Genomic DNA, 19129 nt, shown 5'->3' on the forward strand with positions numbered 1-19129 from the left:
ACACAGCTACTTTTAACAGGGTAACTTTGCATATGGATTGACTGTGTGTAGATATCTGTGTGTGTTTGTTTGTCACTAGGTTTCAGTCCTATTCCCTTCACAATACAAACCCTGCATCTGAATATTGTACCTCAGCTTGTCTTTGATGCTATCATGCTGCTTTTCATCTCATTCATTATTTCTCAGAACCACCAGAGAGATTATTTATTTCTGTTTTGCAGAGGGTCTGTTAAGGTTGTTCACGAATCTTTAAAGGCCTGCAGTGTCAAAGTTCTTGGCTTTGGTTTGTAAGGGTTTGTTGTGTTTACTTTGCCTTTCTGATTATTCACACTCATTTTAATGTTTGTATCAACCTGTTTCATTCATTCAGTATTCAGGTTTTAGCTTTCTAAAAACCAGAATTTCCTTTGTATCTGTTCATACTGTGCCTTGCTAAAGTAATCATGCCTCTAACTTTTTCCTCTTTTTATCACATTGCAACCAACCACGATCAATAATGAATTTCAGTGGGATTTAAAGTCATAGACCCACACTAAGTCTTGCATAAAAGCGGGAGGAAAAGGATAAAGGATTTTTAACATTGTTTATAAATAAAAATGTAAAAACTGTGGAGTGCATTTTTATTCAGCCCACAGTCAATACTCAGAACCACCTTGCAGTTACAGAAAGGTGGTTCTTTTTTTGGCTTGTCTCTATTTCTACATCTAGAAACAGAAATGTTTGCCATATCTTTCTTTGAAAAATAACTCAAACTCACTCAGATTCGATGTGAACATTGGTTTTTAAGTTGTGTTACACATAAACAAAACTATGAACTTTGGCTGGGCCATTCTAACACATAAATATGCTTTGATCTAATCTGTTCCACTGCAGCTCTGGATGTAGGTTTAGCTTTGTTGTCTTGCTGGAAGGTGAATCTCCACTAAGTCTCAAATCTTTTGCAGGCTTCAAGAGATTTTCCACCAGGATTCCATCTATTCAGCGACATCCAGTTTCCCATCAACTCTGACCAGCTACCCTGTTCCTGGGGAAGAAAAGCATCTCAAAAGCATAATGCTTCCACCACTCTGTTTCATTGTGGGGATGTAAAATGTTAGTTTTATAGGCCAGACAGTTCAATTTTGGTCTCTTCTGATTGGAGGATTTTCGTTGTGTCCCAAATGTGATTTGTTCCAAATGGGACTTTTCTTCAAAATAGCTTTCTTCTTGCCAATCTTCTATGAAGCTGAAATTTGTGAAGTCCATGACTGATCACCTAAACAATCTGCTGGGTTCCTTGTTTTTTATGATGCTGTTTGTAATTTTCTCTAACAGAGCAGCTGTGTTCATCCTGAAAATTCATCACACACATGTTTGATATTTACTAATAACTTTCTTAGATAACTTCTTGAGGCGGTTTGCTTGCATGAAAACATTTTAGAGGTAAAATACAAATGCACACATTTTCAGATTTATTTTTAATAATGCATATCATATAAATCATAACAAAATACATAGAGGTGTGTGATTGTAACGTGACAAAATGTGACAAAGCTTCAGTGATCATGACTGAGTATGCATTTGTAGGCCACTGTTGTTTGGCAGTGCATTTTCTTTAACATACCAGTTTCCAGAGCTGTGCCTCCATTTGGATTTTTATTTTGCACAGGCACATGAAAGCCCATCCCATCCATCTTAGAAAGTGAGCAAAAGCGTGTACGGTTGAGTAGCAATGGTGTTATGACAGTGCTTCTATTCCCAACACTCCTGGGACTGCAGTCAGACGAGTCATAAATATACAGGAGCATCTGTTTGAGTTTTACACACAGATACATACAACACTGTCCTACCAACCGGAAGGGCGTTGGCTCTTTTTCTCCCCTGACAACACTGACACTTCCCAGTGGGAGCCAGCATTGTTATGGCAACTGAGACAGTTGGATTTCCATATTCATTAATATTAATAGAGGTCCTGGTAATGTATCTTGAATGTTAAACTGTTTTTAAGGGCATATGGTGGACAGGACCCTGAGAGGACCTGTAGTTCCCTTTTAATTTGTTTATGCATGTTATTATAGGAAAGATGAAAAGAGGGGGGTGATAATGCTAAGTGTTAGCTGATAGCTAAGGACAAAGGAGAAAGAGTTTGTTTGGTGGGTTCACAGCACTACTTCTGCCTTTCAGAATGCAAGGACCTTGTGAGTGATCAATTGTGTTATCTTTCTGCTTGTTTTACAAGATACAGTGTGTATAATTTGGAAAATTACTACTACTATTAATATGTGTTTGTCAGTCTAGAATCAGTCTAGAATCTCAAAAAATATGATGTTTTTAAAGTTCCTGTTGAGTTGAGCAGCTGATGAATTGTAAAATCAATTTGCAGCATGAATCAAACCAGGTAAGCCCTTTTTGTGCTATTTTTGAGTTTGACCGCTTAAGGAAAAGCACATGGTTTTTGACATGAATCTAACTCTAACCTGAGGAGACTATTCTGAATTACAAGCTAAGATGGGGGGAAAAAAACAATTGCTGTCTTTATATCAACAATCTGTCATTCTATTTGTTATTTTGGGATTTTTTATATTTTAATCCCATTAACAGCAAAATATTGCAACAAAACGTCCTTTTATGTTGTAGGCTCTTTTCTTGTCTTGTCTTGCCTTTCCCTTCAATTCATTCAACCTTACATCACCAGTTTTCATGGCTATCTGACCACACAAGCCCATCAGCATTTCTGCTGCTTTTAAGCATGCCATTTATTTCAGATCACACACCTCAAGTAATTGCAAAATGTTGTCACCCCGTTTAAAATGGTTAGTACCACCTTTTCTCTCAAAACGGAAAAGATGAAAGTACTCCTCCAAGCATTTAGTTTCTTAGTGCAGAGGCACACACAAACTCACACACACAGTGAAGTAATGGAAGAAAGAAGATTCCCCAGAGATTGTTGCTTCTCAAACAGGAGACATTTACAACTGTTCCAGCTCATCAGGCCCCCTCTCTTCCCCCTCTTTCCTCTCTTCCAACTCAGCACCATCACAGAGGGAGGAATACAGGTTAAGTTGTGTGAAATCACCGTGACAGTACATGCAAATTCCCCGCAGCCCACCCACAATGGAACCTGTCACTCAGAGGAGCTTCTTCCGTCCTTCTGTGTATGCTTGAGTATATACCTAATCAAAATGTACCTTTTCCCTGGAGCTGCTGTGATACCAAAACAGTTCTGCTCAAGGCTCATCTCATCAATCTGATTGTGGTCACTGTGCCTTTTTTCCATGTTTACTTTGTCTACTTACATGTGTATCTGTATGAGTTTGAATTTGTATGTGTATTTACCTTAGATGTTGAAAAACATACATAACTCTAAGAGCAAATTAAGTCAATTGGGTTTAAGCCTGGCAATCAAGATTTGTGCTCACTCTTGTGAAAACATGGGTTTTACTTTTAGTAACACCCATGCATACCTTTGATGGTGTTATGTTGTGGTGCTATGCTTTGACTTTACGATTGGCCATAATCAACTTGCACCAATGACTACAACTTCACTGCCTTTGCAAAACTATTTACACATCTTTAGCTTTTGTCACATCAACCACAAACCTCAGTGTATTTCGTTTAGATTTTATTTGATACACCAACACAATGTAACAAATAATTTTGAATTAGAAGTAAAATTAGACATGATTTTAAGATTTTTATTAAATAAAATCTCAAAGCTGTCCCCTGCATTTGTTTTTATCCCCCTATACTCTAATACCCATGCATGAAATACAGTGCATCTAAACTATGGAGGAGCTGCAGATACACAACTCAGGTTGGAGTATCTGCATGTCTTAGGTGTACCGGCTTACCTGCGCTGCACTGTTCCACCTGCATGTAGAAGGTGCAGACTTGGGGAAAACTCAGCGGGGGGCAGCTGTGTCAGGATGTGATATACTGTGGGAGTGGACCCCAGGATGCAGACGAGCAGGCAGAGTTGCGGTAAGTAAAATTTTTAATTATAGAAAAACTCACTCAAGCAGGTTGTAGCAGATGCAGGCATGACAAGGTATGGCAAACAGGCGAGGACATTGACAGGCTTGGCATGAAAGAGTGACATCAGTGAACACAGTGAATGTTTCCACAAAGAATGAACAGAATGACAGTGTATATATGGGCATGGCAAAGGAGAAGCAGGAAGACTGATTGCCAGGGTGCAGGTAGAGTGAATGAAGCTGATTACAGGCTGTGGCAGTGTGAACACAAAACATGGCTGGAACAAGGACACAATCAAACCTAAGAAACACAGCTATAACAGAACAAACTTAAACACACTCAAAATAGAATACAAGGATCACAAGAAACTAAACCTGGAAAATGATCAGAAACAGGATCCAAAAACACAATTTGGAGAACATGTTGGAGAAAACCTAAAACAAAAACTCAAACACCATCAAATCATGACCTGGTGAAACTGAAGGTATGTTTGGCAAGCTCTCCTGCCGTTTTTAATTTCGATATTGTATCACAGTGTCCCTGCAGCCTTTCAAAATGACACCTCCTCACTGGTTCCTGTGCTGAAGGACAACCAACACACCGCTTTCTCTTCCTGACCTCCGTGCGAGCAGGGTGAACCTTCACAACCTGCAGCCGCTGCTTGTTTGAAAGATGGATAACACCCCGGCTCCTGCTCCCATATGGATGGCCCTGATGAATGCTAGAACAATAGCGTATAAAGCGTTCATCATTAAAGATTTTTTTATGTCAAGAGGTTTGGATTCTATGCATGGCTGCAACCTGGATGATTATAAGTGAGTTTAGTGCTTTCTCAGAACTTGATGTTCTGTAAAACCCAACATGTGTAAACGCTACAAATCGGTGAGAAAATGAGCACTTTGTTAGAGAACTTAGATAAAAAAGAGTCAGCAGCACAAGTACTCTGCAATCTGCTATCGTTATTGTTGATATCATACAGTCTTACTGTGCATGAACCTGGGCTTCCCCATAAGAAAGATTAAATTTTTCCCATCTACTGTGACTGGAACGTTTTCAAACCATTGCACTCTGGAATCGTTCTCAAATTGTGCCATTTTTATAGAAAACGTGCACCTTTGTCACGTTAACAAACATTAGAAATGCAACAAAACATTTCCATTTTCACCAGAAAACATCGTCCTGTAAAAAGGGCTTAGACCCTACCTCTCTGAGCTGCTTGATCCCTTCAAACCTACCTGCTCTCATATCAGCTGAAAAGCTGCTATTAAGTGTCCCCAAAACTAGACTTAAGCTCAGGGGGGATTGTGCTTTCAGTGTAGCAGCTCCTAAACTGTGGAACAAACTGCCCCTCCATCTCATACAGGCTTCTTCATTGTCTGCTTTTCAACTCTTCATAAAACCTACCTATTCTCCTTGGCTTTTAACACTTGTTGAGGTTTCTTTTATTTTATTCTATTTTTATTCCCTTGATGTTTTTTTTATTCTATAGATTTTATAGATTTAACTGATTTTATAATTTTATGTCTTACTGTTTCTCTGTTTCTTGTTTTTAATTCACTCAGGTTTCAATTTTAATTTTGTTCTGTGTGACATTGATTTATTTTCGACTCTGCACAACACTTTGGTCCGCTGTTGTGTTTCACAGTGCTCTACAAATAAAGTTGATTGGATATAGCTCCAAACCCACATTAGAGCCCTGGACAAATGAAGCTACCCATGGACGGAGAAGCAGCTTTTAGTTCTTATGCTCCACTAATCTGGAATAAACTCCCAGAAAACAGCAAAAGCGCTGAAACCCTAAGTTGCTTTAAATCAAGATTAAAAACGTATTTGTTTGGAGTGGCCTTTGACTGTGCTATCTAATTATTACTAGTTAAGTTTTCAGTCCAACTTTCCTTTCATTTTCCTATCAATCATTGTATCATTAATTTTTCATCTTTTTTATTACCATATTATCATTTTAATTATTCCTTTATTTCTCTTTAATTATTTGTGTTCGTTAATTATTTAATTACCTTTTTGCCACTGTAATGTGCGATCCTATTATGTCTCTTTTTTTCATGTACAGCACTTTGAATTGTCTTGCTACTGAAATGTGCTATATGAACTTTCCTTGCTTTGCCATGTGCTGCTAGGCGTAACTGCAGGAAAGCAGAATGAAAATAGAAAAAGGATAAGTCACAGTTTCCGATGCTGGTGAACACCTGACATTTGTGTCTTAGAAATGTGAAAGCTGCTCAAACCGAGCACTTCTCTGATATTGTTCCCTCAAAGTGTCACAATCCACATGGACTTTTTAAAACTGTAAACTCTGTTCTTAACCTCACAATCAGCCTGTCTGGAGTGCTTGAATGAATGTGTGAGAGAAATTTTTTGTCAACATTAGAGCCCTCAATCTCATGTCACATATTCGGCTGTTTTTGACCAGCTCATGACTCTACTCGCTTTATGATAACTGGGAGAGAGAAAACAGGAAATCCAATTAAATCATCTTGTACGGTTTGTAATGTGGAAGGGCCAAGTCCATTTTTTTTCCCTGTTTAGGGATTTTTGTCTCAAACCCCAATTGCAAGCTGATTTCAACTGATGTTTAACTGAGTCGACAATATTGTCTTGATACTATTCTAATGCAGTGGGTGCACATATACAGGTCCTTCTCAAAATATTAGCATATTGTGATAAAGTTCATTATTTTCCATAATGTCATGATGAAAATTTAACATTCATATATTTTAGATTCATTGCACACTAACTGAAATATTTCAGGTCTTTTATTGTCTTAATACAGATGATTTTGGCATACAGCTCATGAAAACCCAAAATTCCTATCTCACAAAATTAGCATATTTCATCCGACCAATAAAAGAAAAGTGTTTTTAATACAAAAAACGTCAACCTTCAAATAATCATGTACAGTTATGCACTCAATACTTGGTCAGGAATCCTTTGGCAGAAATGACTGCTTCAATGCGGCGTGGCATGGAGGCAATCAGCCTGTGGCACTGCTGAGGTCTTATGGAGGCCCAGGATGCTTCGATAGCGGCCTTTAGCTCATCCAGAGTGTTGGGTCTTGAGTCTCTCAACGTTCTCTTCACAATATCCCACAGATTCTCTATGGGGTTCAGGTCAGGAGAGTTGGTAGGCCAATTGAGCACAGTGATACCATGGTCAGTAAACCATTTACCAGTGGTTTTGGCACTGTGAGCAGGTGCCAGGTCATGCTGAAAAATGAAATCTTCATCTCCATAAAGCTTTTCAGCAGATGGAAGCATGAAGTGCTCCAAAATCTCCTGATAGCTAGCTGCATTGACCCTGCCCTTGATAAAACACAGTGGACCAACACCAGCAGCTGACACGGCACCCCAGACCATCACTGACTGTGGGTACTTGACACTGGACTTCTGGCATTTGGCATTTCCTTCTCCCCAGTCTTCTTCCAGACTCTGGCACCTTGATTTCCGAATGACATGCAGAATTTGCTTTCATCCGAAAAAAGTATTTTGGACCACTGAGCAACAGTCCAGTGCTGCTTCTCTGTAGCCCAGGTCAGGCGCTTCTGCCGCTGTTTCTGGTTCAAAAGTGGCTTGACCTGGGGAATGCGGCACCTGTAGCCCATTTCCTGCACACGCCTGTGCACGGTGGCTCTGGATGTTTCTACTCCAGACTCAGTCCACTGTTTCCGCAGGTCCCCCAAGGTCTGGAATCGGCCCTTCTCCACAATCTTCCTCAGGGTCCGGTCACCTCTTCTCGTTGTGCAGCGTTTTCTGCCACACGTTTTCCTTCCCACAGACTTCCCACTGAGGTGCCTTGATACAGCACTCTGGGAACAGCCTATTCGTTCAGAAATTTCTTTCTGTGTCTTACCCTCTTGCTTGAGGGTGTCAATAGTGGCCTTCTGGACAGCAGTCAGGTCGGCAGTCTTACCCATGATTGGGGTTTTGAGTGATGAACCAGGCTGGGAGTTTTAAAGGCATCAGGAATCTTTTGCAGGTGTTTAGAGTTAACTCGTTGATTCAGATGATTAGGTTCATAGCTCGTTTAGGGACCCTTTTAATGATATGCTAATTTTGTGAGATAGGAATTTTGGTTTTCATGAGCTGTATGCCACAATCATCCGTATTAAGACAATAAAAGACCTGAAATATTTCAGTTAGTGTGCAATGAATCTAAAATATATGAATGTTAAATTTTCATCATGACATTATGGAAAATAATGAACTTTATCACAATATGCTAATATTTTGAGAAGGACCTGTACATACCTATTCCTATGCATACATGCATGCAGACTCACACAGGGAGCCTTATGTGCAGAAAGCGCAGGAGAGAAAATATGAATGAAATGTTCTTGTACACAGATTCACTATGTTTGTCAGATGAATCTTAACAAAGTGGAACAAAAGCTGTGAGAGATTTGTTAATGGCATTTCCACCATCTCATTTATATTTTTAATTTATATAAGATTGTGTCTGTGTCATCATCCTTAACATATTGTCTCCTTGTTTCTGCTTTTTACTTTTTGATTCAATTAAAGTAGACATTTTTACTTTTTTTACTTTTCCCTCCCATGTTTCTGACCAAGTCAAAAATATTTACATAAATGAATGAGAAAGACAGCAACCATCAGAAAGAGGATGCTTCGGATTTCCAATTTCCAAAAGAAAGCTAAACAAATAGCTCATCTTTTATGTGTTTTTTCACACAAACTCCTTTCTGTGTTTCATTATAAATACATTAAAAGCCACTTTGTACTTTTTGTCTCCATATGCCTCTAGTATTTTTTCCTATAATTTTTTTACTGTGAACAAGTTAACAAAATGTTGAATAAATCTAAATATAGTAAACAAGGCAGATTTTGTTCAATTAATCCATAGTTCAATTTATTTTTTCTTTTGGCAACTCAACATCACTACTAGATTACAAGCAGGAAAGTCCCAATTCACTCAGTTTCTGTGGTAAAAGCTACTGACCTCAGTTATCTTGAGGTTAGAGGTCAAGCCAGGCCTTCTTCCAAGAAAATATTGATGTAAAGCTATTAAATGATTGATTGTAAACCTGCTAGCTTTAATATATGTGGTCAGTTGGCTTTTCATGGTAACAGTTCATTTGGTACGAACCGAAGTGTTTGTGTTTCTGTTTGTAATTCAGGCTGACCAATTCAAAATTTGTGGTATGTGACTCTCAATAATTCATACTTCAAAAGCTCCTCTGCATTACAAATTACTCTATGCCTTCCTGTGTTGGTATGCCGACTTTAGGTATTTGAAGGACTGGACGAGAATGTTTCATGTTTATTTTATGTTTGTAAATGTGCATAAATCCTTCCCGTGTGTCTCAGCTCTTGATCCTGAGCCAAGAAGCTACTGAGTGACAACAAACATGACTCAGCCAAAACATTTAGGTTGCATATAACACCTGTCAAAACCACAGCTTTATTCATTTCAGTCAGTGAAACTTCTTCAGAAACAGCCCACACCTGTGTAACCCCGCCTAGTGATCGATGTTGTTTAGGCTCACTTCAGAGTAACACTTTGAGGGCCCCAAATGTCGCTCTGTGTTTGATACCCCTATGGCAGTAACTGCCTTGTGGCCTAACTGCCTTGTGTTTCAATGGCATAGGAAAGAAACGCACCTAGAAGGCAAGGCAAGGAAAATTTATTTATACAGCACATTTTAGTAGCAAGACAATTCAAAGTGCTTTCCATGAAAAAAAGAGCAAGAGACATAATAAGAAAAGTACATTACAGTGGCAAAAAGGTAATTAAATAAATAACGAACACAATTAATTAAAGAGAATAAAAATGTATGATTAAAATGATAATAAAAAAGATGAAAAAATGAATGGTAAAATTATTGATAAGAAAGTTAAAGAAAAGTTGGACTGAAAACTCTAATAATGTTTAAATAGCACAGTCAAAGGCCACTCCAAACAAATACATTTTTAATCTTGATTTAAAGCAACTTAGGGTTTCAGTACTTATACCGTTTTCTGGGAGTTTTTTCCAGATTAGTGGAGCATAAGAACTAAAAGCTGCTTCTCCATGTTTGGTTCTGGTTCTCGTTCTGCAGAGTAGATTTGAGCCAGAAGACCTAAGAGGTCTGGGTGGTTGATACACTGACAACAGTTCTGCAGTTTATTTTGGTGCTAAGCCATTCAGTGATTTATAGACTAATATAACTATTTTAAAGTCTATTCTCTGAGCTACAGGGAGCCAGTGTAGGACTTTAGAACTGGGGTGATGTGCTCCACTTTCTTAGTTCTAGTGAGGATTCGGGCAGCTGTCAGGGTTTGAACATTTTGGACTTTGTTTGTGGTTTTGTAGTCATGTTGTTTATTTATTTCTGTTTCCGGACAGTTCTGTTCTTTCTTCTGCCTCCTAGTGTTTTCTCCTCTCGCCCTTAGTTCCCTTGGTGTTGCTTTCTTATTTATTACTTAGAATGGTTTTCTCTTTATTATTATTATTATTATTATTATTATTATTATTATAGTTCTCTGGTTTCCTAGCTTAGCTCTTGTTTAGTGTCTCGGTGTATGTTCATGTTTCATGTTTTAGTATTGGTTCTCTTTGCACTCTTCTAATTTATTAGTTTCTTTTCTGTTACTCCTCTTGTCATTAGTTTTCCTCTTTAGTTATTATTTACTCGGTTTTAGTTCCCTTTACATTCATAGTCCTTCCTAGCTTAGTTATTCTAGTTTATCTTTATTCTCCAGTCCCTCCTTATAGGTTAGCTTTAGTTATTGTTTACTTTTATTTTAGTCCTCGTTTTCTCTGCTTCATTCTCAGTTAGTTCAATCAGTGTTGGTTTAGGTGTGTTTACTTTTGTAGTTAGGGTTTCTTTTGTTAGTTCTTATTTATCTTTGTATATAGTTTTGTTTAGGTCTGTTCACTGTATTGTTAATTAGTTCCTTCTCCCATGCTTTAGTCTTGTATTAGTTTCACCTGTTCCCTCTGCCTCCCTGCTTCCATGCCACACCTGTTCCTAGTTCTTTTGATTACCTGCCCTTTGTTACCCTCTGTATATTAGTTGGTCTAGTTTCTTTGTTCGGTGCTGGTTTGTTGTTTGTCTCTTCATCTCGCTTAACGTACCTTCGCTTTGTCTAGTCCTTTTAGTTTTAGTACTTTGTTTTGACCTGGATACATTGATGTACTTGGTGCAACCTGCCTGCCTTCTTTGAGTTTTGCTTATGTCTGGATTTAATAAATCATCATTCTGCCTCGCCATGCCGACTCCTCGCCTGTCTCTGCACTTTGGTCCGCAACAAAACCCCCCACAGATGACAGCAGCAGCATTCTGGATCAGCTGCAGCTGTCTGATCGACTTTTTCGGCAGACCTGTGAAGAAAATTTTGGCACATCCATGCATTGATTTCTTCTAAGCATTTACCCAGCGCTTGGATGGGTATTGTAATGTATAGCTGTTTGTTGTCTGCATAGTTATGCTTAGTTACATATATACTTATGTTGTTGTTTGTTATAATATGAGTTAGGGGAAGCATGTAAATATTAAATTGGAGGGGCCCTAAGATGGACCCTTGGGGAACGCCACATGTGACTTTTGTGGTCTCTGATGTAAAGTTACCTATGAACACAAAAAGTACCTGTCATTCAAGTAGGATTTAAACCAATCAAATCCTGTTCCAGAAAGGCCGACCCAGTTTTCCAGCTCTAATAAAATGGAGTGATCAACAGTGTCAAATGCTGCACTAAGGTCCAATAATACCAGCACTGTGGTTCTTCCACAGTCTGCATGTCATACCTGCTTGTGTTTTGAGTTCTTTAGTTTGTGTTTTGGTATTTTACCTGGTCTAGTCTTTTGTTTTCTGTCTCCCTGCACCCCAACCTCACACCTGTTCTGTGTTTTCCCTTGATTGTCTGGTCACGTGTGTCATTGGTTTCCCCTGCTGTCCAGTTTTGTATTTAAGCCCGTTTGTTTCCTTTGTTCCCCGCTGGTTCCTTATGTGTTGTTTGTGTTTGTGTGCACGCCTGGTACCCTGTCTGTGTCCAGCCATGAGCAATAAAGTGTCGTCTTACCTGCCAACTTCGAGCTTTAGGAGTTCTTCCCCGCATATTGGTCCAACAGAAACCCACATTATGACACTGCATTTATACTGATGTCATTGAACACCTTGACAAGGGCAATCTCTGTATTGTACCTGACTGGAAGACATTGAAGCGGTTGGTCATTCTGAGGAAGTTGTTTAACTGCTGAAACACAGCTTTTTCAATAATCTTACTGATGAAAGGGATGTTTGAGATAGACCTGTAGTTCTGCATTAGCAGTTTGTCCAAGTTGCTCTTTTTCAATAGAGGTTTGATCATTGCTGTTTTTAGGGCCTGGGGGAAAACACCTGACAAAAGGGATGTGTTTATTATTTGAGTTAAATCAGATGTGACAGGCAGAGCTTTCTCAAGGAGAGCTGAGGGTAAAACATCAGGAAGAAGAGCTTAGTTGCTGTACGATTTATTCTAAGTTTTCATAGTTTATTTGGTAAAATTGGGAAATGTTGTAAAAATCAGCTCTAGTTGGAGACAACTAGACAACTTTGGGTTTTTTCAGTGTAGAGGTTTGCAAATTCATTGAAAATAAAATTAGTGGCCCTATTTATTCAGCCATATAAAACAGCTCCTAGGATATAACTGTGCCTGTTGGTTCATATGTTCTTAACTTCCAAATTGGATTTACATTTATTAGATACACCCCCTTTGTTAGCTCTGCTTCCCCTTAAATAAATAAAAAAAAAACAAGGAATGGAAAATGAACTGGGGGAAAAACAGGTTTCATCCTATAAACCATGTGAAATGTATGCTTACAATGCTACATTGTAAAATCTTTAAATTGCTTGGCTATTGGTCTCTGAAGAGACAAAACTATGAATCAACACATTATAGAGAAGACTTTAAGCCTCCAAGTATCATTTGAACATGCATTTATTGAACTGATCAGACTGGATAATCAGCAAGTGAAGCAGACAGACAGTGGGTGTTTCATGAGTCAGCTCCTTGTGTCTGTATCTCACTGTGTCTGTGTGCGCTCTCAGGCAGCTCCCTGTAGTCCTAAACATTGATGGGAAAACCTTGTGTGCATCTTGATGACGCACAAAACTTATTCTAGTCATGAATTTGAAGGGAATTAAGCTGGGTCGCACACCAGCATTAAAACACACTTACACACCTTCACACCTTCACACACACACACACACACACACACACACACACACACACACACACAATAAAACAAGTGATCACGTGTTGACTGATAGGAGCTCCTAGTGCATCTGCCTTTCTTTGCATACCCCATGTTAAAGCTGCAGAACGCTCATTTTCTTGACCCATGGGGCTGATTGAGTGCTTGAATTAAGTGTTCGCTAATAGCTTTGCACTAGAATGGATGTTCGCAGACACACGAGCCACAGATAAACTAACTCTCTCTATAAGTAAGCTCCACTTCACTCCTGTTCACAGAAATACAAAACACTGCTACTCTTTTCCCTGTCAACCAGTATGACAGATATATGCCAAGAAAAGTAAGGATGGGAAAAAGCAGAGTGGGAGAAGGGAAACTGTGAAAGATGTCCTCGCTACCCATTTTCAAAATAGCTTTAATTTTTCTCAAACTGGTATACATGTTGTTGAAATGTTGCCATTCAAATGTGATAAACATTTCTTTATATTTATATGCAGTTAGGACATTGAGGAGAGATAATTGAGTCAGGTTGCAACTGGCAAATAAGAATAAAATTAAATTATGATTGTCAAGTATCGTAGTGCAAATTAAATAAGCCAAACGGTCATAACTTCAGACAGCTGTAAATCAAGTATCTTCCACACAAATGGAAACAGCTGTATTGGTTCCACTGTATTTCAAAAAACTGCACTTTGTAACAACACCGAGGTATAGAAATGTAAACAGAAACTAAAATATGTAAACTCCATGGCTGTCTTTAGCCATTCCTAATCTATGTCAAGGAGGGACCGGCTTCCCACCTTTGGCAAAGGGGAAACATATGACGGACCATCAGCAGTCGATTAGAGCATTAACAGAGGAAGAGGAAAATTTCGTCTCCTTGGAAAACCTCTGTGGGTTTTTCTTGAGTTGCGTGTCAGGTCCACGCCTTCGATTGGTATGGTAAAAACCTACTGGTCATCTTATCCCAGTAAGCTTTAGCTCATTGAGCTTCTCATGAATTTAGCCAGTGAGGAGAATGAATGAAACCCATGTGTTGGGGTCATCCATTTTGGTCGGGCAGTTCTACATGCGCAGCTCAACAGGCATCGCAGCTCTGACGTCACCCGGGATTATAAAATAAACTTTCATTGCCATTTCCAGTGTGTCCCAGGGTACAGCGCAACGGAGGCGTATATCTGGAGAGACAAAAGCTCACAGGCCAACATTTTCCTCATTCCCAGAAGAGCTTGAAAGCTGGAAATCTGTCTGATACAAGAAGCTTAGTAGACTCATATACTGAGTGAAAAACCCACAGAGGTTTTCTTTCCAAGGAGATGAGTTTTCCTCCTTGTTGGTTCAGTCGACTAAACGGTTGTTCATATTTTTCCCCATTTTGGATGGATGAGAAGTTTACCGTTTTTCTTTTAAGTTAATCACGGATGCGTGATCCCCCCCTTGGTTTTTCTTCAGACCTGACCCATCCTCAACTGGTCGAGAGAAGAAATCAACGTCAAAGTAATTTTGTTCTTTTTTTTTTTATATTAAATTGGATAGGTGCATTTAGAAGTCTGGGCAGGATGAGGCATAGTTAAGGTGATTTAGATCACCAGTAGTTAATCCAAGGTATCAAATTGTTGTATATGGAGAGCCATTTCATTCAAAATTAAATAAATAAATAAATACTGCTATTGATAAATTATTAATAAAAATTCCATGAAATAAATAAATATCCCCATGAAATAAAACAAATAATTATGTTAAAATAAATGTTCATCTTATTTAATTCAGTCAGTCATTTTCTACCGCTTATTCCATAGTGGGTCACGGGGGAGCTGGTGCCTATCTCCAGCAGTCTATGGGCGAGAGGCGGGTTACACCCTGGACAGGTCGCCAGTCCATCGCAGGGCAACACACATACAACCATACACACACTCGTTCATACACCTAAGGGCAATTTAGAGTTACCAATTAACCTAACAGGCATGTCTTTGGACTGTGGGAGGAAGCCAGAGTACCCGGTGAGAACCCACGCATGCACAGGGAGAACATGCAAACTCCATGCAGAAAGACCCCTGGCTGGGAATCGAACCCAGGACCTTCTTGCTGCAAGGCAACAGTGCTACCAACTGCACCACCGTGCATTTCAAGATTTATTTAATTTACTTAAAGATTTATTTAATTTACTTAAAGATTTATTTATTTATTTCATAATGTAAAAGCCTGCCATGGCGGTTGCCGCTGTTTTTGTGGAAACCAATGCTGATTATGCTACCCAGCAGATAAAACTCCGCCCCCTCATTTGAATATAAGAATATGAAATAAAAAGAGCTTCAAATGAAAAACGGGGTTAAAAAGTAAAAGTCACTGAAATACGTAAAGCAGCTTTACAAAATAAAAGTGTCACAAAAAAAACTGCATTATGAAATAAATAAATAAATCTTTAAGTAAATTAAATAAATCTTGAAATGAAATAAGATGAAAATTCCTTTTAAAATAATTATTTTGTTTTATTTCATGGGGATATTTATTTATTTCATGGAATATTTATTAATAATTTATCAATAGCAGCATTTATTTATTTATTTAATTTTGAATGAAACAGCTCTCCATAGTTGCATGCTATACTGATTGAAGTGTTTTATGCTGTTTTGATTTGCTGTGCAAGTGAAGTGTGAATTGTTATTCAGCACAGATGCGATCAACAAGGTGCATGTTCATGTTTTTGTCCGACTGATCCCAAATCAGCCTGGAGTTGGAAGTTGGAATTTTAAAGTTTTTCCATTCAAAGCAACTGGGGTCTGTGCCTCACCTGACCACTTCTTTGTCCCAGTTTTATTGCTGGAGTTTTTCCACTGAGTGCCCGCCTCAGAGTTTTATTACTCTTTGTTCGAGATTTGGGGCAATCAGCCGCTAGTGGCTAAGGGCGCAGCCCAACATCTATAAGCTGATCGCCACAATCGAGACATCAGCACACCAGGAGGACTCCACTTTCCAAGTTAACCCAAATCGCTGGTTTGATCTTCATAGACACTCAATGTGCATATATACTTTTATTATTATTGTTTGGTAGTGATTGTTATCCTCTTTCTGTAGAATAGTGCTTGTTAGTTAGGTGAAGTGTTTTGGACCAGATTGGTGGTATATCAGAATTATATGGCTTCAATAAATCTTCATATATATAATTAAGAGAAGCGTTTGTGTTTATTTTGTGGAAGAGTGATTTATCTGTTAAAATAAAGTTGACATTCCCCCACCTTCGGGGAAGTGGTTGATTAAACAGTGACAGTTTTTGGTAAATAATTATTAATTATTAATGAGAATATACTAATTGTAATTGTTAATGGCTATGAGCCCATAATCACAACACCAGAGGACATCTATGATTTCTATTTGTAAGTAATGATTTTGGTTAAGAAATTATTTTTCTGAATTATGATTTTTAACTATTATTTTCACATACATGTGAGTTTCTTCTCCAGAATGATGCGCGCCTCCATTGCATGGTAACCGCATCTCGATTTCCAGCGGGAGCTGCAACGGCCACTTCCTGTTAACCCCAATGCATGCTGGGAGGTGTAGTAGCAGACTTCAAGTGGTCCAACAGAAACCATTACTCACACATGAAAAAAAAAAATCTTTTAAATGCTTTTGCCGTTTAATTTGTTTTTACTTTGGGTCGGCTCTGCTTGAAATTAAGCTTAGACTGCTTGGATACCTTTACTCCAAGTGAAAACATGTGTGCCCTTTCACACTAGAGTAGCACCGATCTAAATTTTGGCCAATACAAATTCGAGCCAATTCGTATTTGCGTTTAAGAGCTATAGTATAGGTAGATATAAGAACAGCAATAGTTGTTCTGCCCTTCAAGTTATGATTGATCATTAAATATGTATGCAGAGGCAACGTCCACATGAGGTGGTGCACCGTAAAACAGGATTTTACAGCTATTTTAAAACAAAATTATTATACTGTTACACTGCCTGTAGTGTGTTATATTTAAGTCTAAAATTAGGCTGCCAACATTTGCAATTCCTGCATGTTTTGTTATAGACAGAGAAAAAACAATCTATGTTGTGGTAATGCATTATTCTCTCTTCTGCCTATTTGAACTACTGCAGTAAACTCAGTTTTCCTTGCAATTATCATTTAACATATTTGTGCTTCATCTAACTTCATTTTTGAACATCTCACTGTCACTGAAAAGAACAAACGTAGTCTTTTCCAGTTATACCTTCCTCCAAATAACTCACCAAATTAGACCCATCCTGCAGTTTTAATGCATTTCTTTTAATGTAAATCACTTGTGCACAACAAAACAATTAACAAGTATACACAATGCAGTTGTGCTTTAGAAATCATTTGATGTCTTCATTAAATGTAAATGTGTGTGCAGCATATGGATAACCATAACTTTCATAGTTTGAACAAGAATGTCAGCCATGTAATCCAATCACAGTGCAGATAAATCAGATTACTGAGAGCCGCCAGGGGAAGGGGGTGTCTATGCAGTTCAAGGCGAAAAAACTGAACTGTAGTCTTGGCTTAGTGTTATTAAGAAGTCTTAAATGAGAAGCAAAAAAGGTAAACTAAGGTACCTCTACATTATTTTGTTTTATTTCTGAAAAAAAAAAGGAAAAAACAAAAACATTACTGCCTGGATACAAAAAAATCGTGGTTATAGTTTAGTTTTTGTTACTTGTCACCACTTTATCAACCAATGGGAAACACTTTTGATAGCGTGTGTGATGTAATGAGTATGTAGTTGGAGACTATCACTGAAACAAGCAGAGAGGTGCTAGACTCACAAGATCTCACAAAAGTGAGAACACATGTTACATTTAAGTAAATATTTTATTATATCTTTTCATGGTACAACACTGAAGATATGAGCCTTGATACAATGTAAAGTAGTCAGTGTACAGATTCTATAAAAGTACACCCCTGAGGGAAAATGCCCAAATTGTCAATATCTTGTGGGGCCACCATTATTTTCCAGGACTACCTGAACTCTCTTGGGTATGTTCACTAGAGCTTCACAAGTTGCCGCTGGAATCCTCTTCCTCTCTTCCATGACGACATCACTGAGCTGGTGGCTGTTGAAGATCTTGACCTCCTCCACCTTCCTTTGGAGGATCCCCCTCAGATGCTCAGATGGTCTTGAGACATGCTTGACCAGTCCAGTACCTTTGCCCTCAGTTTCTTCAGCAAGGTTCTCTTGTTGCTGTCTTTTTAATTCATTCATTGTAGATTAGGTTCGTGGTTAATTCTTGTGTTTATATATTTTGTTACTTCCCTGAACTTCTCTGTGTTTCTGCTCATTTGTGTTCATTAGCCTCCCTCCTTTAGTTGCTTTGCATTCTCCCTGCCACCAGCTGCTCCACATTTCATCTGATTAGCTCTTCCAGTTCACTGATCATTTCCCCACTCTGCCTCTGAATTTAAACTCTCTGGTTTTCATTGTTCATCACTGGATCCTACTGTTTGCCTGGCTGCTCCATGCCAGTTACTCGGCCCATGTTCCCTGTCCTCCACTTCCTGGTAAGTTTTCCAGTTCGGTCATAAATAAAACATTTCTACTGACCATGCGGCGCCAAAGGTCCTGTTTGCACATTGGTTCTGCAAAAAACAGCACTTTCTGACAACATTGACTATTTCACTATCAAAGAGACATATCTTCAGAGTTGTCCCATGAAAAGATAGAATAAAGTATTTGCAAAACGGTGTGGTGTCTATGCACTTTTGTGAGATACTGTAAATTAGACAAGCAGTCAATTTGGTGTGATATCTGATCATGTTTAATGTAAAAGTTGTGTAACTTATATTTGGAGTGTGGTGTGGAAATGAGAAACTCAAAATAGGGAATAGTAAAGAGGTCAGAAAAGATCTAGCCAAGTAATGTTATCAAATGGTTCATTTTTGTTGTAATCTCTAAATTCCTGCTGCAGGAAATTATTTATCACAGGATTTAAATAAAACGTTTCTTTGTTATATGTGCCTATTTAAAAC

At 38.4% G+C, this 19129-nt stretch overlaps 2 long non-coding RNA genes across 2 annotated transcripts in view; both read left to right on the forward strand.

Annotated features, from left to right (window-relative positions):
• LOC124874241 overlaps window positions 1-19129 on the forward strand; it is a 148403-nt gene that overhangs the window by 91132 nt on the left and 38142 nt on the right. The gene's annotated exons all lie outside the window — the stretch shown is intronic.
• On the forward strand, window positions 1307-4612 carry LOC124874242. Its single transcript, XR_007039731.1, has 3 exons — window positions 1307-2177; window positions 3817-3960; window positions 4490-4612. It is a non-coding gene; the product is annotated as an uncharacterized LOC124874242 (long non-coding RNA).

This window comes from Girardinichthys multiradiatus, chromosome 9 (assembly GCF_021462225.1).
Source record: "Girardinichthys multiradiatus isolate DD_20200921_A chromosome 9, DD_fGirMul_XY1, whole genome shotgun sequence".
In the NCBI taxonomy this organism is placed as follows: Eukaryota; Metazoa; Chordata; class Actinopteri; order Cyprinodontiformes; family Goodeidae; genus Girardinichthys; species Girardinichthys multiradiatus.